This window comes from Notolepis coatsorum, assembly GCF_963971535.1.
Source record: "Notolepis coatsorum genome assembly, chromosome: 17".
NCBI classification, from domain to species: Eukaryota; Metazoa; Chordata; class Actinopteri; order Aulopiformes; family Paralepididae; genus Notolepis; species Notolepis coatsorum.
The window spans coordinates 60587761-60603938 of NC_140181.1; the positions used below are offsets into that span (position 1 = coordinate 60587761).

General features: G+C 40.5%; 1 protein-coding gene across 1 annotated transcript in view; it reads left to right on the top strand.

The window, feature by feature from the left end:
- LOC311244057 (band 4.1-like protein 1) overlaps positions 1 to 16178 on the top strand; it is a gene marked incomplete at both ends in the record, with an annotated part of 103903 nt that overhangs the window by 30613 nt on the left and 57112 nt on the right. The gene's annotated exons all lie outside the window — the stretch shown is intronic.

Genomic DNA, 16178 nt, shown 5'->3' on the forward strand with positions numbered 1-16178 from the left:
AGAGTCGTCTCTTTCGGATATCAGTGCGGTCTGACATGGGGGCGAACAATAGCATGCGACGCGTCTCCTTCGAGTCGGATGAGAATGACAAGTCAACCAGCATTAGCCGGCTAGCTACCTAGCATGTAACAAGCTACCATAACGCGCGTTCAACATAGTGGACTATACTGAGCGGCTTTGCTTAAATGCAGCCGAGTAACATTTTATTATTACCGGGTTTCCCCCCATATCACCACTCGCCCATATGCCCTTCACAACGGTGATGTTGTCATACTTGGCATTCAGAATACACCTGCTGAACCCCTAGCGTTGTCGATTCGGTTCCAATGTATTGTCATCTTACAGCACAAGTACAGTACAACCAGAATACATTTGGCATACAACCAGAGTGCAAATGTAACAAGTCAAGTTGTTTTATTTAGCTATTACATTACAGTGAAATGCTTGGTTCTTTCACTGCCCAACTCAGTCCAACCTAGACCAGTCCAACCTAGTCCAGTCCAGCCCAGCATCTTTCACTGCCTAGTTCAGCCCAACCCAGTCCAGAATAGTTCCCTCTTTCATGTTAATATGTGATATCCTAATATTTTGAAGAGTAGAGACAGTGTGATTAATACATGTTGTATGCTAATATTGTGAAGAGTAGAGACTGTTATTAATGTTTTATGCTAATAAATATTTTAAAGAGTAGAGACACGGTGTGATTTTTACTATGATTGAAAATCTATTTAGACAAAGACATACAAAGAAGTAATTATCACAATTAGCGATTTTTTTTTGTCTGGTAAAAAAAATCAGATACTCGCCAGTTGGCTGGTAAGCCAAAAAGTTAGTTTCCTCCCCTGATCGAGTATACTCGATGTATCGTGGCTTGTTCTACGTGAGATGTAGTAAATTACTATATCGTGAATGAAGAAACACACTCCTCAATGTCAGTTTCAGTATTTAATAACAGACAAAGATGAAGACACTCTGAAACAGACAAGACAACACACTCGGCTGACAATGTGTAACATCATGGGCTGTCTTAAATGCTTCGAAGCTTCGAACGTTCGATTCGATGGCACAAGCTTCGAACATTAAAAAAAAATCGAAGTTTTAAAAAAAAAGAAAAAAATCATTTTTTTTTTTTTTTTTTTTTTTTTTACTTCGATTTGTGTGTGTGTGTGTGTGTGTGTGTGTGTGTGTGTGTGTGTGTGTGTGTGTGTGTGTGTGTGTGTGTGTGTGTGTGTGTGTGTGTGTGTGTGTGTGTGTGTGTGTGTGTGTGTGTGTGTGTGTGTGTGTGTGTGTGTGTGTGTGTGTGTGTGTGTGTGTGTGTGTGTGTGTGTGTGTGTGTGTGTGTGTGTGTGTGTGTGTGTGTGTGTGTGTGTGTGTGTGTGTGTGTGTGTGTGTGTGTGTGTGTGTGTGTGTGTGTGTGTGTGTGTGTGTGTGTGTGAACTACCCATCCCAGTTAGGACAGCCGAATCCCGTCCAATCTTTCGCCGTCGACTAAAGACTCACTTCTTCAACCATTATCTGAAATGATAAAAAAAAAAAAAAAAAATCTAACCGTGACTAACCTTACTGTCATGCACTTGTCCTAATAAACTAACCTACACTGTAACACGCAACACTTTGATGAACATTGTTACTCAGCTGATAGAGTTGTACCCTTCTTGCTGTCTTGTCGTACAGAACTTGTAAGTCGCTTTGGATAAAAGCGTCAGCTAAATGACTAAATGTAAGTGTGTGTGTGTGTGTGTGTGTGTAGGTGTGTGTGTGTGCGCGCACCTTGTAGAATTCCACACATAAGAAAGAAAGATACTGGGATGAATAAACAAAATAGGAAATAAAATGTAGAAATGCATGCAATACATAAATAAATATGAATCTCCATATATGAAATATAACATTTAGATAAGGTGCTACTGAGATGTTTTGGTGAGTTCTTTTTGTGGAAGTTGCCCTTCTTAAAAATGCATGAACATTCACTGATAATTGGTCTGTAGTGGAGTCTACAAGGTCTACATTGCCGGACCATGTAGAATCCGGACCTTGTAGACTGACATAATTCTGTGCATAGTTTAGTCTACACAGGCCATATTTCAAATAATCAAAATCTTACTTCATTCATCTTAAACATTCTTGATTTGGGGGATTGGTAGTTCCCATGAAATCTGAAGTTGTTCAAACGACAACAGCGATCCACCTTGAATTAAATCACACAGCCGAGTGAAACCTTGTTGGATGCGTCAGTCACGAAAGGGGCTACTTAATTAATTAATCCAACCCACTTTATTTATAGAGCACATTTAAAAACAACAACGTTTACGAAAGTGCTGTACAAGTCCCACAACATAAGATAAAAAAAAAAAAAAAATTAAAAAAAAATATATATAAAAAAAAAAATTTAATTTTTTTTCGAAGCTTCGAATTAAAATCGAAGCTCGGCCCCGAAGCTTCGATTGCCAAAAAAAGCTTCGAAGGTCAGCCCTAGTAACATGAATACATAATAACACTATGGTAACACATAAATATATATATCTATATAATGCATATAATATAATATATATATAATATGTATGAACAGCAATAGTGCAATAAGCATCTCACATGAATGAGTGAACGAAACGTCTCTGCCGCAGGCGAGTGAGGGAATGAGAACTAAGATAGGGTGACCATATTTTGATTTCCAAAAAAGAGGACATAGCGTGGAATAAACTCGCCGAAACGGTAAAGTGTGCCACAGGCACGCCGTGATTCCGATCCGCGTGAAAATATTCACGGCCATAGAGGAGACCGTGGGACACCTTTTTGCAACCGAATATGTGTCTCGAATTTGCTCCCACGCGGCGCGCAAAATCGCACAAGTCTTGTTTACATCAGGGTCCCCCATTTTCAATTCATCATAAATGTACAGTTCCCTCCCCCTTGTATATATTTACTGTATGTCACAAATGTAACAGTACTGCTTTGAGGTCTTTCTCTGGTCTGCATCCCCTTAACAATTGTGTGTATTGAGCTGTACTGTACCCATTCTGCAATCTGTTAATAAAGTTTTCAATCAATCAATCAATCCCGCAGTGCAATACTCCAATTCAGCCATTGGGTGGGACGGTCATGTGACACAAATCAGCCAATGGAAGCGAGGGTCCTTAAAGTGTGGGTCCTTAAAGTGTTGCGGTACTGAGAGTGTTGGTGCTCTCGTCCTGCAGCTGGATACTATTGCCTCACAGCGCGGCCGTCAGCGCGCGGCCCAGAGAGCGCCGCTGGCTCTGCGGCTCTGCAGCTGCATGCTTCTCCGGGAGTTAGGTTGGATAATGCCATGTAAAAAGTCGCATGCCTGACATATCGGCATGTAACTCGAGAATCGAGGCGCGGATTTTGGCGATCCAGATGGCATTCGAACGGCAACGAATAGAGCTTTAATTCGGTAATTTATATGTTCGGCGAAAAATGCAGCTCTGAGCCTTCAGATGCTCGCAAAGGGCCGTGAAACTGAAACTGAAAAACAGTGAAACCCCGGACATTTCGATGAATTAATAAACCCCCCCCGGACGCCCCGGACAGGGCGTGAAAAGAGGACATGTCCGGGCAAAAGAGGACATTTGGTCACCCTAAACTAAGATGGCCGCTCAGCAATAACAGCGCAGATCAAGGCATGTCCGGTTGGGTGCTGGTAAGACGCTGCCCCCTAGTGGCCGGCGATAAACTCTTCAGTGAACATCGAGTATTAGCCGTCAGCTAGCCGCCACGGCTAAAAACAAACGATCAACACGGACCGACTTGCTTTAGTGCAGCGTTTTCCTCATTTCATTATATACACAGACCAGCACGGACCTTCAATGATGAGCAATTGTCATTTCATTAGACACATACCAGCTCAGACCTTCAATGACATGCAATTGAATTGAATTGACCAACTGGCTAACGTTAGCCGCTGGCTAACGTTAGCCATTTAGCTAACGCTAAACTAGCTAACTAACATGACTCCCCAATACCAGTTTCATTAGTGAGGAAATGGGGGGGGGGGGGTATATTGACGAGGCTTGACAGCAGAGGTCCAAAGATAACTTCACTTTTATTGGCAATTTGTTTCTTTATATTGCTTCCAGGTTCCAACTGTGTTGACAAAATGCAATCCTGGTGTGGTTAGCTATGGCACATTAGAACACTCAAACACGCTCTCTTTCTCTTCTTCTTCTTCTTGTATATTTCCGGCGGACTACGCATCTAGGCGTATTGCCGCCCTCCACAGGACAGTGGGAGCACTATAGATTTCCAGCCATCCCTATATTCTGTTATACAGCCCCGCGGCGAGCAGGAACCTCTCTCTCTCTCTACGTTCAATGATGTAAAGTGGCCACACGTTACAATATAAATACTAACTGGATAGTTGATGATAAACATTTAATTTCATTATCTGAAATATTATAAAATCATTAAGTCTGCTATAAGCCATTATCCCTTTGTGTGACTATTATTGTCTCACAGTAGTGTATATAGTGTGTGTGCTAAAGTGGATAGAAAACACAGTACTGTGCAAACGTCTTAGGTACCCAAGAGTTTTTATATAAATGGTCTTACAGTAGATAAAAAAATTAAAAGTATTAGTGTGTCAGTAGACTACTCTTAGTAAAACATTTTAAACTTTTAATTTAATAATTTTTTAAAGCATCTTCATGATTTAATGCAAACATATGTTGCAGGGACTATTATAATCATCATATTGGCATGACTGTATGCATCAAGGGGTTAAATCAAGCATTTTTAAGTGCTTTAGAGGAAATGTCAAAATATCGCGATATATATCGTGTATCGTGATATAGCAAAAGAATATCGCGATATCCTTTAGAGGCCATATCGCCCAGCCCTAGCTCAAGCTACAAAAAAGGCACTTAACCCACCAACACCCAGGGAGGAATCCACAAAGGGTTTGCACAGCTTTTTCCGACGCAAGTTTGCTATCCACAGAGGAGGTGCAACGGGTGAAATGAGGTGGTAACTGCGTTCCATCAGCATTGCGTCTGGTGCAATTAGCGCATATTTAAATGAGGTAATATGGGTGAAACATGTTCCCCTTTCTATGCAAATGAGCCTCGTCCAAAAACGCTCCCAATCCACAAAGCCCGGCACAAATTGCACCGAGCAGTTAACGCATCAGCCACCCAGAGATCCCATGCAATTGTATTTATTTAAATATTGTTATTTAACGTTGTCGGCTTTCCCAATGTTGTCGGCTTTATTGATTGATTGATTTTGAAACAAGATTTCGATTTTGCATCATGCTGTAACTTTTATTTGTGTTATACATTGCTCTTGCTGCTTGTTTTATTATGTATTCATTATATAAAGCACTTTGAACTGCAATCCTTGTATGAAAGGTGCTATATAAATAAAGATTATTATTATTATTGACTGCACTCACGTTCCAATTGTACCACACTCTTATCCTCCAGAATAAACTTTTTTATAACGTTTTGTTGGGTCCATGGAGTAGACGCTGGAAACACGGCCAATGAAACGTTTATTCTGGAGTATATGATAATGCAGGTTCTATTATCTTAACTAAACATTAAATACAACTTTCTCACTAAAAATATTCGTAAATTACTCCGGTCCCGAATCCGGGCGTCAGCATTGCCTCCGGCTTGGGCCATTGATTGATTGATTGATTGATTGAAAACTTTATTAACAGATTGCAGAATGGGTACAGTACAGTACAGCTCAATACATACAATTGTTAAGGGGATGCAGACCAGAGAAAGACTTTCGTCTTATTTACATCAGGGTCCCCCATTTTCAATTCATCATAACATATATAATATGACATACACGACATACAGATAGACAGTACTGCTACATCTATACATTCAGGGCGCATTCAGATCAGGGCGCCTGCACAGCAAAAGACAGGAAGTGGTGAAGGCAGTGTGACCTCCCACGCGTTACACTTCACCAATGAGAGTCCGCGCTGTCAGGTGAAAAGAGAGCCGCTGGCTGTCTCCGCATGTGTCGGAGGAAGCATGTGGTAGACCTCAGGGCTCCCTTGACCGACCAGTAGGGGGCACATGCGCACAACGACCAGGTAGCGTGTAGCTTTATGCCAAGCAAGCAGTGCAAAAATTTACCGTAGTGGCGTGCAGTAATGCGCCTTTCATTTTCCGCCGCCCAGCGCCCAGGTCGCGCGGAAATAGGCTGTCTATTGCCATTCTCTTTGACAAACTCTAACCTTAACCAGCTCCTTAACAACGCCTAAACTTAACCGTTCTAACCTTAACCAACTCCGAAACAATGCCTAACCTTAACCTTAACCTTAACCATGCCTAACCTTAACCATAGAAATTATATTGCCATTCTCTTTGACAAACTCTAACCTTAACCAGCTCCTTAACAGCGCCTAAACTTAACCGTTCTAACCTTAACCAACTCCGAAACAATGCCTAACCTTAACCTTAACCTTAACCATGCCTAACCTTAACCGGCGAAAGAATACACGTTAAAAAAAAATCATGTTAAAAAATATTTTCGATGGGATTCGAACTCGCCAGCAAACGAGCCATAGGATCCACAGCCATGTGGCCTTGCCAATTGAGCTATTGCTAGATACTGAATAAGGGGCGGTGACTTATATATATTGAGCTCCGCTCGTGTCGAACCAAGGCGGGATCTCATGCGCATGCGCGGGCACCTCGCGCGAGCACGCCGGCGCACGCACGCACCTGAGCGAGCACGCCGCCGCCGGTGCACGCACGGTAGCATTTGTCTGAAAAGAAGGGCGCTTTACCGCACTGGCGTGCGGTGACGAATGCGGAAGCATTTTTGCACTGCTTGCTTGGCATTAAGGAAAACGCGACCAGGTAGGGGAGGGGGAGAATTGGCATAACGACTAAATTGGGATGGGAGGAAAAGCACAGAAAAATCAGGCGGAGAAAAAGAGGATAAAAATAATAATAATAATATTATTCGTAAATTAGAAACATTTCTTCACTGGCACAGTGCTTAACACATTGGTTGCCAGCCGGAAATGACGATTTATCGCTTGGATGCCACCACGTTAATCAATGGGAGGACGAGCACATTTGCGAACGCATAAACTATATCTTAAAATGTGTCTTAATACACCCGTCGCTTATCAATGACTTGCTTGCAGTCAACATGTACGAAACGGATTGTTTTTTCATCAGTACATTTCCGTTTTATACCGTTTTGAATACGAGTATAGTTTCGGAGAGTTCTAGTAATTTCAGAGAAATTTACTGGAATACACAAAACACGTTGTCATTTTCCGGCTGATTTATGAATCGTTTTCAAATAAACGTTAGATTATCGAGTATTTGTGTTCTTATGCACGATAAAAAAGCGGGCTGAAAAATCATTTATTCGTGCCGCGCTCAGTGCCTAATGCCACACACACACACACACACACACACACACACACACACACACACACACACACACACACACACACGTTGTGAAATCTGAGAAAAACAACTCTGATTAACCCAAAACTGGTAACTAGATTCCTTAGATCAGATGTTCTGCAAAAAGATTAATCCAATTCCTGATTGCCATTCCAAATATTGATCGCGTTTATTGATCCAACGTTATAGTCCAAAACGCATGATCCAAGCTGCGTCCAGCCTCGCCAGTGAATCTGGTAACACGACACTGCTTGCCAGAGGTGGGGAAACCAACGTTATTGGCAACCAACGCATGGCGGCCAACAACGAGATTTCTAATGTGTTAAATTAGATATAAAGATTTAGCACTATGGACAGGAATGCTCAAATTTTTTTATTTGTGGATGACAAACAAATGCAATGACGAAATAAATGAAATACAATACGGAATAAACAAAATAAATACATTTGGCATCTCATATCCCAGTCTGACCCAAGCGTGGCATTGAAAAAAAGGTATGGGGGAGCTCCAGTAGCTCACCGCATATCTTGGCGCTATTTCTGCGTCGGGGAAAACCGTGCTGCGTCACGGATCTGGTGGACTCCGAGTTCGATTCCCGGACCCGCCGTCATTTACCAGAATGTCTTCCCCTGATCTATATCCCGTTTCACCCTGTATCTGTCGGTCATGCTTGACCAGAAAAGCGATAAACGCTAAAAAATAAAGTTTAAAAAAAAAAAAAAAAAAAGTATGATTTTGCGCAAGCTCCCACGCTCGCGCCCGTATTCCGATCCGCGCAATAATATTCACGGGGGTAGGTCTCCTCGTGGGACACAAGTTCCCAATGCATTTTCCCGTGGGATAATTACCCCTGCGGCGATATTAATTGAGGGGCGGATTTGCGGTGATGGAGAAATTTATCTGAATCCGAATCAGAAAGGTATTTTTATTTTTTTGCGTTTTATCGCTTTATTTATACTGGGCAGTCCAGTAGATAGAGATAGAGAAGGAATGCGAGACAGAGTGGGGGGAAGACATTCGGCAAATAACGACGGGTTCGGGAATCGAACCTGGGTCGGGCGTGTTGCGGCTGAGCGCGCTATGTGGTTCGCCACTGGGGCGCCCCATCAGAAAGGTCTTTAATGCCAAGTAGTTTTCACATACAAGGAATTTGCTTTGGTCGTTTTCAGTGCGACATTAGCGGACATACATTAACCTCTTAAGCCAGACGGGACCGGTACCGGTCCCGAAATGACATCATGTCATGAATAGGGATGGGTACCTTTCACATTTGAACCGATACCGGTACCGGTACCTGTGAATCGATACCGGTACCCAACGGTACCTTTTTTCGGTACTTTAAAAAAAAAATGTATTAATTTTTTTTTTTTACTTTCTTTTTTTTTTACTTTTTTTTAATTTTTTTTTTCATGTCAACATTCACACGCACAATATTTGCTTACCTAGGATTTTACTTGATTCAACAACAAAGCAGTCGGAGCAATGACAAGCCAAAAACTGTCGAAATTTAATTTACCTACCTCAGTCGTAAAAAAAAATCCAAACTTCAAATAACTACAATTTCGACAGTTTTCGGCTTGTCATTGCTCCGACTGCTTTGTTGTTGAATCAAGTCAAATCCTAGGTAAGCATATATTGTGCGTGTGAACGTTGACATGAAAAGAGAAAAGTAAAAAAAAAAAAGTAATAATTTTTTTTTTTTTTTTTTTCTTTTTTTTTTTTTTGGTTTCTCACTTGATTCGATACTCGGTAGTACCGACGTGTTTCGGTTCGGTACCTCAAAAGTACCGAATTCGGTACCCATCGCTAGTCATGAATCAATATCTCCAGACTGTTTGAGAAAAGTATCGTTTTTATTTTCAAACGTATTCAAGTATAAACATCATAACCATGTCACAACAGCATTTATAATGTATATTATCATCAATACGTTAAGTTTAGCAATAGGTTAAAGTGTTAATAGATAGATTTTACTTTTCAATTTGGTCTGTTTATTTCGCGAGAGGCGACCATTTTGGAAATCTTTTTCAGAACTACACTTCCTGAAAGCTTCATAGTTCTGTATGCATTTTTTTAATAACTCTTATTATTCGGGATAATAAGCCACAGATCAAAATAAAAAAGTACAGTCGATTTCATTATCTGTTCTTATGCACGCCTGGTGATACTACCGGTAAATCCAAATTTAACTCTGCCATTTGAAAGATAATATATGTATATATATAAATGTGCGAATTGGCTATAATAAGGTAATTTATAAGCCTGCTATTCTATATTCTATAATAATATTTCAAATTGCATTGGTCCGGATGGGAGAACTGCACACATATGGGCGTGTCTGCGGCGGCGCTAGTATCTCATCCGTGCAATGTCCTTAGTGGATAGTAGGGCTGACCTTCAAAGCTTTTTTTGGTAATCGAAGCTTCGGGGCCGAGCTTCGATTTTAATTCGAAGCTTCGAGAAAGGAAAAAAAAATAATAATAATATTAATTATAATATTATTATACATTTTTTTTAATCTTATGTTGTGGGACTTGTACAGCACTTTGGTAAACTTTGTTGTTTTTAAATGTGCTCTATAAATAAAGTGGATTGGATTAATTAATTAAGTAGCCCCTTTTGTGACTGTGACGCAGCCAACAAGGTTTCACTCTGCTGCGCTGCCTGGGTGCAGTGGGGCTGCTCTCACAGCCAACGACATGACATTACATAATTATGTTGCAACCTTCGTCTATCAAGCAAACAATTATATTATATTTAATTTTTGTTTTGTTTTATTTTTTAATAATTTTTTAAACATAACATAAAATTAGATATACAAGCATTAATTAACAGTACACATCCAATGAAATCACCATTTAAATAAATGTAGTATACGAGATATACACCCAATACTTGCTATCTAATACCCTACATACATATGCTCTCGCTCGCTCCCCCCCCCGGACCCCCACTTGGATAATCCATCCATTATCATTCGCTCCTAACCAGGCACTACAATTCATATGCTAGCTTTTATTCTCTCCACCACTTCTAACCACATTGCAATTTTGGTTTCACTGACACCTAAAATTCTTGCTGTAGATATTTCTAGATAAATATTATATTTAATTTATAATTATATCAGACAATGCACCTACAAAAGCAGATGATTACAATTAAATTAGCCAACTTGGTAACACATTAGTCATAGCAGCATAGGCATAGCCTTATTAATGTTTTGTGTGGCGTCGCCGTCGTGTACAACGATACTTACGTTTTTTAGGTGATTTGACAAAGTTGTTGTAGAGTTGTGATATGCCATTTTCTTCTGGCATATCTGGCACTCTGCTTTTTGGGCATTGTCTTTGCATATTTTAAAGTGTAACCACACGTCTGATGACTTCTTCGTCGACATGTCTGCTGCACATGTCCTTGTTGTTTTCAACACAGATAATCTCCATATGCTTGTTGTAGAGAGGTGGAGTCGAGGCGCCGCTTACTTTCGTTTCATTGGAATGGAGGCGCAAGATTTTGGAGGCAAAAAAAACAAACTTTAAAAAAAAAAAATTATAAACTTCGATTATTTTTTTTTATGTTCAAAGCTTGTGCCATCGAACGAAGCTTCGAAGTATTTAAGACAGCCCTAGTGGATAGCTCACAAAAACGGAGCAGATACCGCAGTTAAGGGTGCAATTAGCACCGCACAATCCATTCTTTGTGGATTCCGACCCCAGTGTTCTATTTGGATGGGCACTTGGGGCACTTGTTAGAGTAGTCAGCTCTCTCATTCAAGCTTTATTCAGCCCACACTGTACAAAATTAATTACAGGAAATTCACTATTATTTTACAGATTACTTTTGTTTTTCTACTTTAAGTTTAAATGCCATAACAATACAGTAAATTACCTTTTATCAAAATATTAACCATTAAATAAAGGTTGTAATCTGTACATGTATTTGATTTTACTGTAATTTGACAGTAAGTATTTGGCAACCGTTGCTGCCAGACATTTACAGTTTTTTTTTCTTTCTTTTTTTACAGTGCACCATTGCATATTATCGCCTTGACACCTGCTACTATTTCCTCAGAGAAATGGATTTGTGTTTTCATCTTTCTGCTCCGTCACAAAATGGCCTTCGTTCTGAGTCACACAACCTTTTCTTTAACACTTTCACTACCACACTACCAAAGGGTTAACCCTTTCACTGCGACAATACAGAAGGTTAACCTTTCACTGCCACATGACAAATGGTTAACCCTTTCACTGCGACAATACATACAGTATGGTTAACCCTTTCACTGCCACATGACAAAAGGTTAACCCTTTCATTTACATTTACATTTACATTTAGTCATTTAGCTGACTCTTTTATCCAAAGCGACTTACAAGTTCTGTGCGACAAGACAGCAAGAAGGGTATAACTCTATCAGCTGAGTAACAATGTTCATCAAAGTGTTGCGTGTTACAGTGTAGGTTAGTTTATTAGGACAAGTGCATGACATTAAGGTTAGTCGGGGTTAGATTTTTTTTTTTTTTTTTTTTTTTTCCCATCATTTCACTACCACACTACAGAATTGTAACCCTTTCATTACCACACTATAACCGTCTAGTGTGGTAGTAAAAGGTTAACCTTCTGTAGTGTGGTAGTGAAAGGGTTAAACAAATCATGTTGTGGTTTGGGCTCGCTAGCCATCCATCCAGCATGCGTTTCTAAGGTAGGTAGGTTGCTAGCTCTTCGTGCTTCATGAGATTCAAATGTTGTGGTTCAGGTTAGCCAGCTCGCTGCTCATCCATCCATCGTGTACCAAGCTAGGTACAGATCATGTCATGGTGGACACTGAGAAATGCTCCCAGTGTCGGAGGCACATGGCTGCTATGGATGAGCATTATAGGACCAGAACACACAGAGTTGGCGTTTGCAGACCCTTTCTCCTGCATCCCTTGTTCCAACTTCCCTCCCACTGCCCTTTTGTCATTGTGCTCATCTCCTCGCTGACTTCAGCAGCACAGCTCAAGAGCCTGCTAGCTTAGAGTCTGAGCAGGATTTCTCTTTCCTCCCCACCCTTCGGGGGCACTTCCATCAGCATCAGGAGCTCTGGGATTTTCACGCCCGCCAGTGGGGCTCAGAGGAAGAGGAGTATTAGTATGAAGGGCATAGTGGAAAAGAGGATTCAGAGAGAGAGGAAGGTTCAGCTAACAAGGACCTGTTCCACAGAGTTTATGGAGATGATGTCTAGAGCCGTTTCCAAGCTCAACATATCATGGCCGGACCCCCCCCTCCAACCTCCTTCCTCGTTGAGTGGTGCTGTCTTCCAGGGTCCAGCAGTAAAGCCCCCCACTCAACCTAGACCTCTGCCATGCTGTCCTGACATTGAGGAGCAGGTTCAGCTGTCAAACAGACCAAAGCTCTCATTCAGGCTTTTTCGGCTGGTCAAACATCAATATGGAACCATAACTGGGATACTTGATTACACACATGTTGACTTCTTCTTTTGTGTCTACAGTGTTATCAGCATCCAGACGGTCCATCCATCCTTTGTGGCGCTTGTCGAACATTTTACTGTATTATGTGGGGTTAACTCGATACAGCAGTCTGAGGTAGTATTTTATTCAAGTTGTGAATTGGCTTCTTTTGTTTGTATACTGACCCTCTCGTTATTCGATCTGTCTTTACTAATGAGTATTAATGTCCCTGCCGTTGTGTATCCTTGTTGGGTCAGCAGGTTCCACACAGCGGTGTCATCCTCATGACCAGCAAAGTGGGTTATACAATATAGCATCAGTAAGAACTCAAGTTAGAAAGTTAGTAAAACGGTAGATTGTTGTACTACAATCCAGGTTTATGAATAATAACAAGAGTCCTTACACATATTGGCCTTGCTCTCCCTTGTGGCTGGTCTGAATTGTATATGCTGGAATGATGTTGGCGGGCTGAGCAGAGCGTGTTATAGCCTGGGTCTGATCTTATGGACCAGTCTCAGCCTGCATTAGCCCAGGGCTGTACAGTGCGAGATATATGTTGCATGTGCTACAGCAACATCGGTCTGTGCGATGAATGGATTTACTTCAGTAGCACTGGTGCGATAGGCATTCGGTTCATATCGATACTCTTATTTTTAAAATCCTGTGGCAACTCTCATTTCCGCCCAAGCGCAGCTCCAGCCATAATATCTATGGCTCCGGCAGCTAGCAACGTTCGGTTCATATCGATACTCTTATTTAGAAAATCCTGTGGTGTCGTATCCGCTCGGCTCCACAGCACAAAGCAGTACTCGTCTCAGTAGTAGCAGTAGCGTCTGGAACACGCACATTGCAACATAGCAAGGATAGTGTGCCTATTTCGCGACCCAAAACAAATCCCTGCTGTTTTATTCCGCAACGGGTCAAATGCATCTAACATGCTTTGCAATCCTCGCCATTCCTTTATGACCACGTCGTGTTAAAGTCCGAAATTAACGTTACGTTAGCGTAAGCTAACAACAAGCTAACCTTGATCAGAGCCAGAGAGAACAGCAGAGTGGGGACTGGGAAGGAGGGGGGCGGGGGCAGTCATTCTCCCTTCTGTGTGTGTGTGCGTTTGACAAGATCAGATGAAGTCAGACGAGTATATTGATAGTAAATGTACTGAGGGTGGACAGATAATGTTGATATTTAAACATAAAAAATACAATACATAATAAATGTATTCATGATCATCATGCAACATAAGAAAAATTGCAGGAACGGTTTGGGAGAGGAAGGGGTTTTAGGTTGTGTGTTGTGAGTTCCAAAAAAATGTAAACTTAAAGTTTAAAGCTCAATATATCAAAACGTGGCACTTTATAGTGAACAGGAGGTCTATTTGTATTAAAAACAATAGATTGTTTTTCATTTAAATGTCTGGAAGAGCTAAATAATTTTTTTTCTAATTATATTTTCGTTACCTTTTTTGAGTTGATCTAAATGTTACTGATTGTGTTAAATGGGCTTATGATATTGTCTCATATCGATTGCAGGCACCTGCATCGTATCGTATCATGGCAGATATGGGCAAATATCGTATCGTTGTCCAAAGAATCGATATCGTATCGTGATGAAACTTGTGATTCCCACCCCTAGTAGAGTCCATACACCCAACACCAAATCCCATAATTCCTTACACGTAACCTGTCTGGCTGTGTGACGTCAACTTGTCAGCATGAAAATGACAGCCAAACATGGCACTGCAACTAAATAACACAAATACAATAGGCACATTTGTGACTGTTATATAACACGTTTTATACTTGTGCTACAACATTTTGGCCTGTGCTACAAAACTATCAACCTCTGTAGCACCAGTGCTATGTACAAAAAAAGTTTACGTACAGCCCTGCATTAGCCAAGACTTAGACTTGGTTTATTCTTTTTATATTAACCTCTTAAGCCCGATAGGTACCGGGCCGAGATTTATTTCACGTCACAAATAGATAAATACAGTCCGTGTTAAGTGATGTTGTGTTTCTTTTTCAAATGTAGCCAAGAGTAAAGACCCTAACCCTATCAAAACGGCAGTCAAAGTGTATATTTTCAGCACTACGTTTGTTTAGCAATGATTTTAAGTGTTATTAACATAATATGAATGTATACAAATCTTTGCGCATTGCATTGGAAACCAGATGATTTAGACGCGAGGACGTGGCGCCGTCATGACATTTTTGTAGTTCTAAGAAAGAGGAGACCCAGGGCTTTCGATGGACGTCGAAATGAATAAATAAAACGTTATTGCCATAAAATACAACATAGCCTATGTTGTTTCTTTACCTCTCTCTGTGAACGTCTAGGAAAAAAAACGCGTCGCAATCCAGTAAAAAATTTCTGAGCTATGTACATTATACAAAAGTAACTGTACTTTCAGTCGATTTTAATTAACGGTCTTTGCTGCCCTATAACCGATCCATAGATGTATGACTTGGCCATAATAAGGTCATTTATAGGCCTTATATTCTATATTCATATTTCAAATTGCCTGTGTCCGGATGGCAAAATTCAGTACTGCATCTACAAAAAACCCTGTAAATGATCTGTCCTTCATTTGTTCATTTGCTTAGATTTTAGTACACTTGATCTCAAGAAGGTGCTGAATTTTTCACTTTTAATGTTAGCATGGTGTTATTCACCGTCAAAGATGGAAACAAATTCTAATAATTTATATTCTCCTTTTGGTTCATTACAATTTACTCAAGCATAGTAACATACACAATATTTCGGACACTGGGAATACATTCCCTGAGGTCCATCGATGTCCCTAGATACCAAGAACATGCAAATGGATCTTGTAGAAGTGGAGCAATCATCCATTTACTTGGGTATGTACTTTTAGGCAAGTTTTCTGAAAATATGGCTAGGGTTAAGAGGTAAAAAATATTATTCAGTTGTGCTGTCGGAGACCGCTCATAGTATCAAATCTTGTTCTTATTTGCATTGCAAAAGCCAAGGTGAGGGATGTTTTGTGTCCGTGCATGCATGTGAATTCTACTTCGTTCTCCAATAGTGAGGACCAGTTTAGCCTAGAATTGATCATCTTACAAGGAATAATTAATTGAATCCTAATACCGGTATATGTAATTTAAATCTGTAAAAAATAATGATATAATAAACCAATATCCATAAATGATGCCTCCTTACCCACCTTTTAAACAAATAGCCGTCCTTGTATTCCTTGAGGCACCAGATAATGAACAGAAGTGCATTTACAACAACATTATTCTGCTGGAATTGAATAGATAAACAAAATGACCAATTAAGCTAGTGATCTCTTTTTTTTGTTGG